This window comes from Magnolia sinica, chromosome 14 (genome assembly GCF_029962835.1).
Source record: "Magnolia sinica isolate HGM2019 chromosome 14, MsV1, whole genome shotgun sequence".
NCBI classification, from domain to species: Eukaryota; Viridiplantae; Streptophyta; class Magnoliopsida; order Magnoliales; family Magnoliaceae; genus Magnolia; species Magnolia sinica.
In genome coordinates, this window is record NC_080586.1 from 11185944 (window position 1) to 11203826 (window position 17883).

Sequence of the window (17883 nt, forward strand, 5' to 3'; positions counted from 1 at the left end):
TGGATAAAACACACACATCATGGTGGGCCCCTGTCCATAGCCTGCTCCCTACTGCCATAGGCAATCCGCATGGGGAGCCAATTAGGTGTCCTCTTATGTGCATTGACGTCAACAAGTTTAATGGGCCCTACCATGATGTATATGTTATATCCAAACTGTCCATCCATTTGGCGAGAACATTTTAAGACCTAAGGCCAAAAATGAGACAAATTCAAAGTTCAAGTGGACCACACCTCAGAAAGTAGTGGGGACTGAACATCTACCATTGAAACCTTCTTAGGGGTCATAGAAGTTTTGGACCCATCTGATATTTGGTTTTTCCCTTCATCCACGTCTATATGACCTTATGAACAATTTAGATGGAAAATAAACATCACGGTGGACCCTATGAATGTTTTAATGGTGGGAATCAGTTTCCCCGCTGCTTTTTGTGGCATGGTCCACTTAAGCTTTTAATATGACTTATTTTTAGTTTCATGCTTTATGCTAATCTCACCAAATAGATGAACGGTGTGGATATAACACATATAGCATGGTGGGCCTGACAAAACTTGGTGGCGTCAACACCAAATGGAAGTTGGCTTGTGGCACACTCCAGAATCCGCTTCCCCCTGCAAATCCGAGCGGGGATTCGGTACTGCCCCCTAGGGTTGAAAGTCGGGCGGGTTGGATCGAGTTGGTTCTCAACCCTAGCCCAACCCATGGTTCTTGTACCTTAACCCTAACCCAACCTCGGGCTGGGAATTCTCAACCCAAGCCCAACCCAAGCAGGCTCGGTCGGGTTAGTCGGGTTGATCGGGTGGATACATGATAATATTTTCATTATTACATTAGTCTATTGTATTTCAATACACATCTTATTTTTTGTATCTATAGTTTTATTAATTATATATGTAGTTATTTATAATATAGGACTTCATTTTTTTCTAAATAAACAAGCTAAAATATAAGACAACTATTTTTTTAAAAGTCATGCCGTGTAGCACGTAATCTATTTGGGAGAGAAAAATCCGGCATATCTTATTAGCTCAAGTCATCGGACATGATGTGGACCAATGAGACCCAACAACACTGGAATTTGCTATGCCTTCTTCAACATAAGCGATCCACACTCAATTATAGTTTATTAGTAACTTATATATTGATCGGGTTCGGGTTGGGTCGGGCAACCCAAGACCTTAACCCAAGCCCGACTCAAGTTTTATTGGGTTGGTGTTTGTATAGCGCAAGCCTGAGATCAGACTCAATACATCCTGCCCGAGCCCAACCCAATGTCGGTTCGGTCACAGGTCAGTCGGGTTGAACCCGCCCAACTTTCAGCTCTACTGCCCCCGTCAGGATCTAGGTAGAGATAGACTGTCTTGGGCTATGTGGCGTATACTGTGATGTATATGTTTTATCTACACAGTCCATCCATTTTTCCATATCATTTTAAGTAATACTATCAAAAGCCAGGCAGATCTAAGGCTCGTGTAGGCAACACCATAAGAAACTGTGAGAATTGGGTGCCTATTGTTGAAAACTTCTTATAGTCACAAAAGGCTCTGATTAAGCTCATTTTTGTGTTTTCTCTTCATTTAGGTCTGTGTGATCTTATGAAGAGATTAGATGGCAAATAACTTCATCGGTGGACCATAGGAAGGTCTTAATGATAGTTGTTCCATTTTCATAATGTTTTGTGGTGTGATTGACTTGAACTTTGGATGTGCATATTTTTTGGGATCATGCTTTAGAATGATATAAAAAAATTGATGAACGGTGTGTATATAATACATAAATCATGGTGGGCTCATAAAAGTGTCACATGTTCAAAGTTTGGGATGTTTAGCACGTAAACAAAAAAATATACACTCTAGTACATAACTCAAGTGGTAGACCGAGTGAAAAATACCTCATTTCAACACTGAGGTCTTGGTATTGATTGGTTACAATGATGAATGTGGCTAATATATATATATATATATATATATATATATATATATATATATATATATATATATATATATATATATATATATATATATATTTGCCCTATGTGGCTTAGTTTTGATATTTGTAGGATTTTTAAATTATATTTTATAAAAAAGCTAAAATGCTCCGCATTTATCACGTAATGCAGCAGCAGGAGCAATTGGTCAATGTTCTTGAATCCCGAAGTAGGTGGGACCCACCATAGTGTTTGTGAGAAATCAAACCCGTTTACATGTTTCGCCAGATCATTTGGTGTGATGAGCCAAAAAATGAGGACATCCAAAGCTCAAATGGACTACACAATAAAAGAAAACGGTGGAGATTGCATATGAATCGTTGAAAATTTACGGGGTTGCGGAAGCTTTGGACAGGTTAGTATTTTTAATCTTTCAATTGATGACGTTGGTAAGTATATCATGAACAGTCGAGCCACTTTATAAATAGCTCGGATGGCATATAAATATTAAGATCAAGCCGCCCACGGTAAGCAGCCCATTTCCACTGTTTTCACTTGTGTGGCACATCACGGTAGGCCCTACGTATGGTGGAATGCATGACGGAAACGGATTGGCTACTCCCCCTGACACCAGCTCCGTGGCTGATGGTCGGTGCTCTGTGGGCCCCACCATGATGTATATGTTTCATCCATTCCGTTCATCCATTTTTAAAGATCATTTTAGGGCTTTATAATAAAAATAAGAGGGATATAAATCTTAGATGGACCACACCATAGGAAAACAATAGTGATTGGATATCCATCATTTAAATCGTCCTCAAGGCCCACTGTACTGTTTATCTGACATCCAATCTGTTGATTAGGTCATAAAGACCCAGATGAAGGTAAAAAAACAAAGATCAGCTTGATCCAATACTTTTATGACCCCCAAAAAGTTTTTTAATGGTCGACATTCATTCAACACTGTTTCCTGTAATGTGGTCCACTTGAGATAGGGATATATCTATTTTTTTGTATAATACCTTAAAATGATCTATAAAAATAGATGGACGGCATAGATGAAACACACACATCATGGTGGGGCCCACAGTGAACCGAACACCAGCCATTGGCTAGTGTCAAGGGGAGTAGCCAATCCGTTTCCATGCATGACATTCAAATGTCACATCACAGCTGGCGTAGCAGAGAGAGAGACGGGGAATGGATTAGGTGCGTCTCCTCTCTAATTCGCCGCGGTGTTGTCCTGAACATGTCCCACCTAGATGTAGTTTCCTTTCATCCATGCGGTCCAACCATTTTGAAAACATTCCAAAAGATAAAACAGATCTAAACCTCAGGTGGACCATATGTAGTACACGAAACAGTGGTAATCAACCATTAAAAGCTTCTTGGGCCATAAGAGCTTTGGATTAAGCTGATATTTGTGTGGTCGTTGTTGGGTCTAAAACCCAACTTTCTGCTGACATGTGGTTGCAGCCATTGTGAAATAAAAACTGAAACTTTTAGAAGAAGAAGAGAGAACTGCTGCTGTATTGGAATGAATAAAAACGTATTACACTGCTGCTTTTTATAGGCTTTCTTATTCTATGAAATGACTAATTTATCCCTGTCTAAATTCATCCTAGGGGCAGCTAAAGAAAGAAAAGAATCCAGAAAATATCTACTGTTTATCTTCACCCAGATATAGCAAACTAAACTTAGAAAAATCTCACAGCTAGCATACACGGCATGTACAGCTAGCTCAAAAGATACTTATATGGTTTTGATTTGCAAAAATCCTCCACCGTATCCAACAGTCTCTTCATCTATGTCCTTTTGACCTTATCAACGTGTTGGATTGGAAATAAATATTTCAGTGGCCTCCATGAAGTTTTTAATAGTGTGAACTTGATAACGGTGGTTTCATGCCACTCGTTTTTCCACGCTTCAATTCAGATCAAATTGACTGGACTATTTTTATCCATGAAAGTGAATGTTGACTATTTTTATTGGTGCTGGAGTTAGTACGGTAGTTGTGGCTGAAATCATTTTCCTTAGTCATGTCTTACTCTGGAAATGAGAAATGACCAATGGAGGAGCAATTGATTTCTTGGTGCTTTCTTTATGATTTATTTTCTTTTTCTCATTCATAGGTTTCTCTATCTTTAACAGAAAAGAAAGCCGGCCAATAATCAATTCATGAAACCCGCTATCATGGTCTTATAGTAGTTTTTCCACTAAGAGTGAAATGATTTCAATTGTTACAGTTAGTTAGTGAAGAGAGGGAGTGTTAAAGAAGAGCTTATGGAATCAAACCTTTTATGAAGAATTTGAAAGGTGATGATTGAGTTTATAAATGTTTGATGAGCTAAATGTTGGTTGTAAGTTCGGTGAATGAAAGGAAAATGGATTTCTTGAGCCAAACTAAATTGACGAGTAAGAAAATTGGAGCAGTATTGTTCAATGCAGGTCTTGGTATCGATTCCTAGTGGGGGTGGCTAACATGGAGTGTGTGTACTGACATGGGTGTGTACTAAACATGTGTATCTATAGTGACATTGTATGATAGGTCTCTACAAATTAGATAACTTTTCTTACCCATATCTCAGAGGCTTGCCATCTCGATGTCGGTCTACTCATAGTCTTCAGTGAAATACATTAGGCTGAACTCTTTATCTTTAAAAGGGTAGAAAGAATGATTGAACTTATCGACAATAAAGGAAAGAAGTTCATACACTTAGTAAAAAAAAATGATCTTGGAGCAGAAGATGTTGCAGTGGCCAAAGGAAATAAATTCTACCCCTAATGGAATAGATTTAATAAACTTTGCTCCCAAATACTCATAAAATTACATCTGTACAAGTCAGAAAGATCTACCAGGGTGGTAAAATCCCTTTGTAATTGTTTCATACATATTATGGTAAATGTGGCCAAGCATAAAGGGGGTAAGGGCAAGTCGACATCCTTGAGCAGCGCCTCAGCCAGTTGGATATATTTCTTGGTGATTTGTAAGGCACTCACGTATAACAAGAATCGAAAATTTCACATTAAAAGGAAAGCATAATGTTCTTGTTCATCAACCTCTTCCTGAGATTTGTGTTAGAGTCACGAAGGTGGAATATGCCTGGTTGGTCTCATCTAGTAGATTTAAGGGATGAGGAAGTTTCATAGCAAAGCTTGAATAAACATACTCCCTAAAATGTAGAAGGTTGGTAAATGCACATATATCCACAATCGTTGGTCCCATGGGGCCGCATCCAAAATGTAATGTATTAGTCAATTGACTCCAAAAAGCCGACGATATTGTAATGAGGAAGGAGTTAGTTAGATATTCATGGATGGAGAGTTTGATGCATTCATAGATTCTTGCTTGCCTCCACATGTCACCATGTTGTGTTTCAACGTGAGTGAACCATTGGACCCAGCCATTCATCGGTTTTGGCCATACTTGCGGAGACTTAAACGAATTAGAAGGGTCCGAGAGATTGTCAAATTGGACAAGCAAAACCTCACCAATACACTTTGAAAAACTGGGCTCGGTTTCTTGAAGTTGTTCATGGGTGACTGTAGGATGAAGGCCGGACTAAGCATTAACAATGCATGTCTGGTTCGATCGAAGTGTTCAATAGAAAATCATTAATCATTCCTTATAACAGGACATCTAGGTCTCTGATGAATGATTCTAATGGTGAGCTCGAATGGAAGAAGAAGATGTAGCCATGACAAATTAAAAGCAGGAAATTGGAAAAAAAAAAGGGTTTATGTAAGAGAGAAGTAGTGACGAATGAAAGAAGAGGAGCACGGACTTAAAGACATCTATGTATCTGCCACGATACGTGTGCATTAATGAAAAGATAATAATGACTCCTCATATGATACAATTCTATGCAACATGTCACGTGGACAACCGACAAGAGTAACATTAAGGATATTTCTTGATATGACGTCGGTCGAGCAAAATCAATAGGAAAATAACATGTGGATCAATCACTGATTACATTTATTGTATCGAGAAACAGAATAACGGTGCTTTCACCTTTTTTCCAAAGGCGAAATGACATGGGGGCAATGTTGTACCCTATTTTTAGCCATTTTGGGAAAGCTAATATGAGGGCAACATGTGGCACCAAATGAGGAATATAAAATGATGAAAAGATCTTCAAGATACTTGGAGAGATTTTTGTAGTATTATAGCTCGCATAAATCCAATTGTACAAGTCATGAGATGGTTGACGGAGTTTTGTGGTCGAGTTACGAGCGAAGAGATAATTGTAGTCAAGTTGTTTAGGATACAAAAGGTAAATAAGAAGAATAAAGTCTTGGCTAACATAAGAGGAAACGTCGTGAAAAGAAACGTAACAAAAGAATGATTTAGATAAGAGAATGATTTAGAAAGACTTTTCAAGTACTATAACATGTTGTAGTAATGTAAGAAAGATCTAAAAGAACAAACTGAAATAGAACTCTATAATGATAGAGGAATCCAACCAACAAAAAAATAAAAAAAAATAAAAAATCTAACACAACATCTAATCAAACCAATTCTATCTTCTTCTTCTTTTTATTTATTTATTTATTTATTTTATTTTTAAAATTTCATCTTATCATAGGAGTAGTGATAAACCAATAGCAACAATTCTTAAAAATTCTTATAGTTGCTCTTAATAGCCGATTATGAGTTTTTTCTTTTATCTGATTGTATTGGTATTTTAAAAGTTATTTTTTTGAAAAGCACAAAGTAACTCATCTTGAGAGGAAGAACTCCTCCATCTAATTATTGCCTAATCATTATCAAATTGTGCGAGTAGTTGAGTAAGTGACTAATCTGAATCTGATCATATTAGTTCATATTAGAGGTATCTACTTATCTTGGTGCTTGGGGTCCAAACTTTGGTTTGGATCAAGCTAGCTATTATATTGAAGTATCAACACTAGTTTGATAATCATGTATGATCCATGGCTTTCAAAGGATGATACAACAAAATAAGTCAATGGTCCACATTTGAAGCAAAATTTACACTAATATGAACTGTAGAATCTTTAATTTGAATGGTACAGAATTTATATGGCGGGGTATCCACTGTGGTGCCTACGAGATGATTAGTCCATAGTCATTGACTGTACATATGCGTGTAGGGAATGTAACTCGCGATGAATCAAAACAGGTTTATCAAGAGGAATCGGCGAGTTGTCGGATGTTGGGCAGCAGATTGCGTCCAACCCCGATCGGACAATTATCTGCCTTACCTGGAGCTTCTGTGAGGCTCAACATGATGTATTTGTTTATCCACACCGTCCATCCATTTTTCTCAGATCATTCTAATGTATGAGCCCAAAAATGAGGTAAATACAACACTCATGTGGACCACACCAGATAGAAAGCTTGGGTTACATTGAATGGTAAAAGCATTAAATGCGAGAGTCATATGTGGTGTGGTCCACTTGAACATTGAATCTACCTCGATTTTGGGCTCATACATCTAAGAAAAGGGATAGACTACATAAATAAACAAATACATCACGGTGAAGATGAGGCAGTTTGCCCTATGGATATCATGAAAGTTCCACCCATGTGGCCCTTAGTGTGCGAGACACTCCCTATTTAAGTTATTGAGAGTATGTGTATCAAGTGTCATACGCATCCCGAGTATCAAATAACTCTCCATCCAAATCGAAGTATCATGTCATATTCAAACACTTTCATTTATTATTAGTGAGGTTTGCGAATTCCACAAGTAGAACAATCAAACTCTACACATGCAACTATAGTACAAGCAGTAGTAGAATTCAACTAGCCTAAGCATTTGCATCTAGGTTTGCTTGTAGATAGCCTTCGATAGCCTTGGCAATCCCTATAATCCCACCCTTCATCATGATGACATCAACATCAGTCAAAGACCGATCGACCATTGTGTCGTACTCTACGGTGAGCTTGGATATGGACCCATCGTCTCCTGCAGGCTCGAAGCAAGTTTTGAATGAGTAAGATTTCAGTTTCAACCCGATGAACCCGCCCTCTATGATGTTGCATTTGAAGACATGCTTCTCATCATCCACAACATTGATGCAGTCCTTCAATTGAGTAAAGTCCTTAATAGCTGCACAAGGTCACGATAAGTTCATTGTCACTAGCATTATACATACAAACATTCATATATGATACAAGTAGAGCTAGGCATCGAGTCGAGTTGAACCGAGTTAGGGCTGACCCGAATCGATCTAGTTTTGAAATAGACCTAACCCGAACTTGACCCAACTTGATACCGAGTCCAGCATGCTTGACCCGATCCGAGTTCGAGTCTGGCTTGGACTAATCCGAACCGAGTCCAACCCGGTCACAAGTACCAAGTCAGGTCGAGTCGGCACCGAGTCGGGTCAGGTGTAGCAGGTATCCATGGGCTGAAATCACAACTCAAAACCAGATTCACTTGCCATATTGCAGCCTCTCCATTAGCTACATGATATCTCAGATTTGAAATGTCTGATCTAATACACACACACATGAGTTAAGTTTCGAATTGAATCGAGTCAGTACCGAGTTGAATTTCGAGTCAAGTTGGGTCGAGTTACTGGGTGACTCGAACTTGACTCGATTTGAGTTCGGATTGGATGAAGTCAACTTGATTCAGATCGAGTCAGACAAGTTGAGTTTGCCCAGTCGAGTCATCCCATGCCCAACTCTAGATACAAGTACGAGGGATTCTAGGAATGGATTTTTGAAGCCGTGATTTTAAAAGTCCATGGATCTCAAATATTCTCTATTTGGTTTTAGTTCAGAATTTGTTAAATTTGTACACTATTAAATTTTCATTAGTTTATAAATTTGTGATATTCAAATATCTAAAAATATTAAAAGACTTGACAAATCCACAAAATGACCATCGATACAGGAAAAAATAATAATAAAACACATTCCCCATATGGTCATTTATAAATTTATAACTTGATTCCCCAACTATATACTTTAAATTTACCGATTTCAATTTTCTAATCTCAAATAAATTTGTAGGATATTCAAATCTCTGAAAAAATTAAAAAACTTAACAAATCCACAAAATGATCAATCATAAAATAAATAAATAAATAATTTTCAAATAGTCATCCATGAATTTATGATTTGATTCCCAAACAATGGACTTTGGATTTACCCATCTCAATTTAATATAAATTCAGGTTTTTCTTTTCCCTGGTCTCAAATAGGCTCGTAGGGTCATAAGAACTCCATGCCAAATCCATTATATGAACTGTGCATTTGTGTAGCCAATCATACCTGCATTCTCACATAGTGATATGCATAAATAAATATATTTGTATGTGCATGTATGTGTGCATGGATATTAGTATAGTCGTAAGCGTATTACCAGATAGATGAGAAGAGTGTGATCGCGTGGTCAAAACCTTCAGTGAATTTCATTTGTTTGATGGAGCCAACCCCTCCGTCTCCTTCAATGATCGTGATGCTCACGATGAGTTCTGGCAAGACCTTAGGAATTAGGTTGTGGGTGTCGAGGATGCCCGCCTTCCATAGCCTTGCCAGAGGGAAGGCGACACTTGCTCTACGGTGAAGCTACCCACAACCATGTTGTCACAAGATAATGAAGATTGATTGATGATGATGATGATGGGACTTGTTTGTGGGGTGGACATGGGTATTTATAGAATGGTCGACTACATGTATGAAAATTTGAAATTCATATATTATCCAATTTAAAATTGCATGCTTATGTTGTAGTGTTTGTTGGTTTCTTGGAGGCAATGCGAGAATAATGTCAAAAAGAGACGGCATGGAAAGTGTGAATAAACTAAAATCTTACCTGCTAGTAATCTGTTTTTGGGATACGTGATGTGTGGGATCCACTGTGTTTCTTCCATTAAATCCAATCGGTACATCTTGTGTGCCTTCTATTTTTATCCCAGCCATCTAAAAATAAGGACAATCCAAAAATTAGGTGGGCCACAACACAGGGAACATTTGAGATAGGACACCCCTGGTTAAAGACCTTTCAGATTTTTTGGGGTTCACTGGTTATTATTATTATTTTTTAATTAATTAATTAATTATTTTGGGTGGCATCCAATACATTCAGAAGATGCAACTAATCAGGATGATTGAGTATCTAAAAATCAGGCCATTCCAAAACTCAGGTGGGCCACACCACGCAATTTTAGATCGGCCTGGTTTTTGGGAGATGGAGAGAACACGAGAGGGGTGCACATGATCATGATTGTAGGTTAAGCTTCATTTAATTCGCCGGCCTGGGACCAGAAGGAAATGTGGCTGATGCAGTGTGCGTCTGCTACTGTTTTGGGGAAGAGGCATTGTTAAGTCCTGCTGAAGAACCTAGAAATGTTGTCCATTAATTTTCGTTGATCCAGACCATTGATCTGATGGACCACACCTTCCATAAGGATACCTCAAAACTCTCCTAGCTCCAAATATTCATTGATTTGTTTTAATGTGCAACTATTTATAATCTGTAGCCCACTGATCAAAATAACATTTGAGTTCCAATTTAGAATTTACGGGGAATCGCCCATCAGTGGTGGGGCCCATGTTATCAATGGCCTCGATCACCAGATAACACGGCCGCTTGTACAGGCCGTCACACATGACACCATTCTTTTTTAAATCATTAAGAACGATAATTCCTCCTCAGGAAATGGCGTCAACTGGATATTTGATAAGATTGGGCGCTTCTGACAATTCCTACCATGGCCATTTTCTATGGCCCATTTCTCTGAACGTATCTTGACCGTTCAAAACTTGGTGATGGATCAGATGGTCTTGATTCTGTCAAAGAAAAAAAAAGGTGGATGTACCTCTTCCAGAAAGGTGGTCCACTAATTGAATGTCCGGGTCCATCACCAAAGCGCACTAATCAAATGTACATGTGCGATGGCATTTTTCTAAATAATATTAGACGCACACTCGAGTCGAACAATATCAGTCAGTCAAAAGGAAAAGATTTCGTGGAAGGTGTCAGGACTTTCTTTACCTCTCCATGGCTGACATGAATCAGCTGAAACTAACCAATCTAGGTTAATTGCAACTCAGCTCAACATATGCGTCCGTCCGGTTGGTTAGCCGTAACCAACCATTTCATATGCCCTATACCAGTTGGATAATCCTGGCCGTCTGATCCGTGTCCTTCAAAGGACGATACAACAAAAGAAATCCCTGCTCCACATTCCAAGAAAAAAAATTCGCTAATCTGAACTGTAGAATATTCTCATCGGCAAGGAATTTATATGAGGGTTTTCACTGTGGTGGCGCCCACGGGATGATTAGTTCATAGTCACTAAATATACATCTGCATGCATGTAGGGAATGTAACTCACGATGAGCCAACTTCGGGCTTGTTTGGCCAGGCGAATCCCACGGGATTAGGAGGAATGGGATGGATTTTAAGGTAATGATGGTGGTGTCAGTGGATTGGTTTAAGATCCATGGGATTGCTATATCCCGGGACAAGTTCATTGGGTCTGTTTGGCACGCCCGGCATATACGGGGATTTTACCTTCAATGCATCTAATCAAGGAATGGGATCAATTTTAAGGTGATGGTGGTGTTAGGCTTATTTCCTGGGACAAGTTCAGCGGGTCTGTTTGGCTCGTCATGCATATCCTAGGATATCGTGATACCTCCCTCCTAATACCGTAGGACCGGTTTATCGAGAGGAACCGGCTAGTTGTCGGATGCTCCGCAGATTCTCCTCCGACTTTTTCTACAAACAAGTATCCCGCATGTGGTTTGCCTGCAGCCCTAAGATGTGGCCTGTGGGGTCCACCGTTCCATCCATTTTGCCTGCTCATTTTAGTGGCCACCGCGATGTTCATATGCCATCCAATCCGTTCATTTAAGCCCACTGGTGATGCTTCAGATCAGCTTGATTTTGGGTGACAATGAGAACATGATGGGATCCACATCATGCACGGATTGGATGCCATGCACACACCACGGCAGGTTCCACACATTGGGTTGTAGTGGATCTGGGCCTCAGAATAAGATATGGCCGATCCAGTGTAAGCAGCTGGTTTAAGTACTCCTGCTGATGCACCCATTACGAATAATTGTGCCCATGTTTCGTTGATCCGGACTGTTCATCTGATGGGCCACACCTTCCGTGAGGATGCCTCAAAACTCTTCTATATTCAAATCTTCTAGCCAGGCAGTTGCTTTTGTTTTAACGTCAGATTTATTGAGGATATGGCCAACTGCACAATCAGATATTCATGATAAGTAAATTACATCGTGTCCATTACCTTTCCAAGCCTATAAATGCAGCAACCTAAGAAAAGCCCGGGCTGTCACATACAATCAATCTCTTTACAATGCAACAATGTTTATCATTACTTTAGAGTATTAGCTTAGATATTCCACTTCTGTCAATTATCCCGTAGGATGTCCAGAATCCATTAGTCCAATTTAAATCCGCTACTTTTAAGTGTCATTAATTCAGTATACCTTAAGAGTAGGTTAAATATCCATGAACACCATCTTTGGATCTCCTAATCATAAACTCCTTACAAGATATATCACCAGCCACATCCTGCTCACTTTACATCACGACCGTTTAGAAAATTTTTCATGACCGTTTTGCTAACACAAGTAGCCATAGGTATTTATTTTCTTTTTTGCTTAGTTTATTTTTCCTTTTTTATTGATTGTAGTGTTTATATTTTTAAATCAATAAAAACAATAATCAACTTATTTTTAAATTTGCCCCATTTATTATTAATTCATTGAGAAACTTAATATGCTATCAATGTTGAAAGAAAATTCCTTACCTAAAGGCAAAACGATCCTAAAAGATTAACCCTCCCTTTTTTAAATAGAGGGACCACTGCAACAATTGGTGGTGACATATTTAGATTAAACTTTACATGTCTAATCGTAATCTAACTAGTTTAGTGCTTGAGGTTACAAATAGTTACTAAATTTGAGTCGAATACGTCTTTGGCATGCTCAACCTTATTTTTAATCGTACATGGTTGGCTAAATTTAGGCTGTTTGTAACATGTGAAGCCATGTGTCTGGATTTAACGACAACACGGACAAGTCGGGTAAGCCACACTTGAAAATATAAAGCAAGGCTTAGAAAAACCTTCCTGAAGTTTTCTCCTTGGTCATGTTTCTTATATTGTTGTCCATCCATTTATTGGACCGGATCCACTTTTGCGTGAGGATATCTACAGAGTCAAATCCACCTAATGGATGGCTTGGATATTGAGAGAGCTTGCCACGCTGGCAGATGGTGGCATGTACATGAGCCTTATTGGACACACATGCAGCCTCAGAAAAGCTCTTGGCATTTTTTCCTCCTTTTTTTTTTTTCCAAAACAAAGACCCATCGCGAAGCCAATATATAACTAAGCAACTGCCTGCAAAATTATACAAATAGGAGAATGATTGAAGAGCTCCCGACCAGTCGCCAACAGGACTAAATCCAAGACTATGCTATATATCTTCGTCCCTCATCGATGCCTATCTTTTAATTTTATTTTAGTCTAATTTCTCAATGTTGTTAGCATGACTTCTAGTTTGTTTGTTTGTTTGTTTGTTTTTTATTATTTTATTATTTTATTATTTATTATTTATTATTTTTATTTTTTTTAAAAGAAAGAAAAAAAGCTCTCCTGCATTTCATATCATGGAACAAAATTTACATCGCAAGGTACTTTCGAGTTTCGAGCTTCCGTAGGAGAAAAAAAGACCTAGGCGAAGCCTATCATAAGTAAAACAGGAAAAGAGAAAGAAAAACAGGAGGAAGCTATATCTTAGGCCAATCTCACGGGACTCCGACCCGGGTCACTGATAGTCTCCACTAGGGCAAAGCACATGGCATGATACCATGAAATTTCATGATATTCGATCGTTACAACCAAGGCAGCTTAAGTGGAGCAAAATTTGTGTCGATTCATGATATTTGATGCAACCAAACGTGCCCGAAGAGATCATTTCCCACTGTGTTCTCTGAACCGCCCAGTCGAGGGTTCCCCTAGTGGGGCTCATGAACCTACACGGATGGATGTTTCTGACCACCTGTCCTTTGGGACCTAAGAGCGGCAAGCTGGTCAGAAACTAGGCTGTCAATGGGTTGGGCTTAGGCCAGTTAAAATAAAAATTTTAAATTGGCCTAGCCAGAACAGTTCAAAATCCAGACCCAAGCCAACAGGCCTATCAGAAATCATTCAGATGACGCGACCATCAAAAGTATGATTACAATTGGCCATGGTCCACATTCAAAGGGAGGGTTACGCCAAGCCCAGCCCAGCCCAGTCCAGCCCAGCCCAGCCCAACCCAACCTCAAGGGCAGTCAATCTGACTCTCGAGCCAATTTGAGAGCTGACCCGAGCCAACTAACTTCAGCCCCCACGTGACTTATTGAATACTGCACAACATGGGTTGGGTCGGGTTAACATGAGTTGGGTAGGGTTTTCGCTGCTTTACTAGCCCAAGGACTCAACCATTGCTCAACAGGCTCGAGGCACAACCCAACCTATTGGGTCAGTCAGTTTGGGGTTGGGCCAACCCTAGTTGCACCCATTGTTTTAAGGCTCGGGCGAGTCTTGCATAATCTGGATTCATTCAGACCTGATCGAGTTCGACAAGTTGCGCGGACTCAGGCAAGTTGGGTCGATTCACCACTAGGGCAACTGATTTACCACCAACATGGGCGAGTCTGACTAGACTCAGGACACAACAAGTTGGTTGGAGCCACCCTAGTCTTTTAACCGAGGTTGGACAAAGCCAGTCGCTTTAGGGTTAGGGCCATATAAGGTAGGACCACTAGATGGAGATTTCAGATCATCCAACCAAACAACACTGTACACACCTCCTAGTTCTCTTTATAAATGTACCATGGTTGACAGGGAGCCTATTAGGTGCGACCCCGGCCTCACCCAAGACGGTGTGGCCCTTAATTACCGTGGGGCCCACCTTGATGTATATGTAAAATATCCACTCCATCCATTTTTTTCAGATCATTTTAGGACATGAACTAAAATTAAAGCAGATCCAATTCTTAGGTGGACCATACCAAATTAAACAGTGGTGATTGAGCATTAATGGGCCATAAAAGTTTTATATCAATCTGATATTTGTTTTATCCCTTCATCTAGTTTTATGTGACCTTATTAACAGGTTGGATGGAAAATAAATATTTTGAAAACCTTATGGTGGGCACCAGGAGTTTTTAATGGTAGAGCGTTCAATCACCTTTGTTTCCTAGAGTATGGTCCACCTGAAATTCGAATCTTCTTCAGTTTTGAGTTCATGCCATACAACGATCTGGAAAAAAACAGATGGACGTCCTAGATATAGAATACATACATAAAGATGGGCCCCACGGTAAAAGCCGCGCTGTCTAGGGTGAAGCCGGGCCGCACCTAATCCGCTCCCATGATAACTGCATATGCACACACGTATGTGCCGGCCGATTGTAGGCCTGCATCGTTGGCCAGATCCTAGCCACCGAGTTTGTTGACTTCTTGTGGTTGATTGTGGGTGATTTCCCTTTTAAATATCCATTGGACAACACACCATCATTCGTGCTATGAATATTTTCATCATGGCTGTTATATGGGAGGCCCACCGTGATGTATGTATTATACATCCACACCGTCCATCTGTTTTTTCAGATCATATTAGGTCATGAGCCTAAATTTGAAGCTGATCCAAATCTCAGGTGGACCATACTATAGGAAAAAGTGGTGATTGAATGGCCCACAAGTAGTTTGTAATGGTCAATATATCATATCTGTTTCCTATGCTAATCCACCTGATATTCGGATCTGCTTCGTTTTTTGGGCTCAGGCGCTCAAATGATCTATTAAAACAAATGGCCGGCGTGGACATAGAATATGTACATGAAGGTGGGCCCCACCGTAAGGGCCTCATCATCTTGGGTTAGGCTGGGGCCGCACCTAATCCACTCCCGTTACATGGATGGTCCAAGTCACATGACGACGGACCGGCCACTGTATCTAAGATGGGAAAGGTGGAGTGCATGGTTCCTTTTCCCCGAAGTTATAAAAGGGTGAAAGAAAGTCAAAGACCTCACATGGGTAGTGAAAACGAACGCTCATTGATACTAACAGCCCATTTTATTATCAACATACAACAATAACGTACATCAAAGCAAAACACATCACCGTCTATCACAACGGAGAGAGCAACACACAATTTTGACCCTTAAAGTATGCGTGGCCCATCCATCCATTCTGGCTACGCATAAGCAGCAGGGTTAACCTGTAAATAGGCAGAAACTGTCTTCACCATCTCCATTACTCCTTAGGCTCCGCGGCACACGCCTCAGCTGTCGGGCCATCTTCATCTGAGTAGTAGATGATTTTCAACTTAGTCATGGAGCCTCCATCGCTGGAGGGGTGTAGATTGAATCCACAAGACATGAGAGTTTATCTTTGGGCTGAGGTGCCCGGCCGCCTTCAATCACCACATATTTGAACACACGCTTCTCATCATCCATCACTTCCACACAATTGGTCACAAATCTGTAATCCATGATGACTTGAAATTGGATGAGATGGATTCATCTCTCATCAGTATTATTTTAAAGATAATAAGCCATGCACAAGGCACAAAGGGTAATGCTATGATGATGCCCACTTCATGGAGGCTCCTGAAAAATAATGCTAATTGGACAATCTCTACCATCTTTTCAGTGTTAGTATTTCCCCTATGGTCCACTCCAGAGCAATGATCAGATGGATAGCGCGCGGCCCACTCAAATCAACATACCTGATCACCATGCCCGAGTGCCACATGTACAATGGGATGTTCGAACAGGCATGTCACAATAGTATTTAATAATTAAAAAAAAATGCATACTTAAGTTGAATTAAGCAAAATCAAGATAAATCTAATTAACAAACATTGATTATTTAGACACTAAAAGCAAGTTGGGTTGCATGGACATCCAAACCTTCAGTGAAGCTGAATTTCTTGATTATTCCTGTTGATGACTAAATCTGGATGGCTCTCCACTCCGACTTGCTAACTTGGAACCGCTTTAGCTTCTCGAACCTACACACTTGCAGTGAGTAAAAGAGACCATTTTCTAGGCATGGGTCCCTTCGATACCTAAGTCAGGTCAAGGGAATCTGGGTCTAATTTTGAGTGTAGTACGAGAGTGCAAGATATTGCGTACTTGTAGCAATGAAGTCTCATTGTATTAATACCTGACTATCGGAGGGTCTGGGTTCGTTAATCTTGGCACGATTCACTTAATCAGTGAGATATTATGATCGTGGAGATATTATCCCTATTCCGCGGATCGTATAGCGTATCGTGGGTATCTGCGGGCGAAACGATCGGTCATGTCCGCTTAAGGTAGTTTCTTAATTTAGTGCATGGAGCGTTCACATCCCGCCTCGGCCTCGGCTCAGGATTCCACGTCAAAGAGACCCTGACTTCGAGCCTTGGACTTAGACTAGCATACACATAGGATTTTTCCATTGAGTTGTTAAGCGTGGACTGCGTCCTGAGTCCGAGCCGAGCTCCGGCCTGGACTTATGATGGACCCAACCTTACTTGTCTGTCGGGTATTTTGGAGGTCTCCCCTCCGAGCTCCGAGGTGAGCGGCGGGCTTAACCCCTTGAGTTGAGTCTCCCTGCTACAAGTGACACAATTGTGAGTGGTCGAATGATTCGTCTCTGGTCGGGCATTAGTGGGACAGCCCGAGGTCTTGTAATTAAGTTCCGGTTTGAACCTTACTCTGACTGCTTTTGTCTTGGATTACTCCGAACCAATTACTTTCCTCGAAGCAGGATCTCAGTTGTAACCGAGCCGGGAGTCTTCCTTCCCTTCAATAGCATTTACAATTCCAGATTGATTCTTATGTGGCCGACTATATTAAGGTGTTGTCGCTCCTCGAAATTGAAGGGGCTCGGATCTTCCCATAACAATTCCTACACCATTTTCTTCAAGAATGTCATTGCTAACTATAACTACAGGC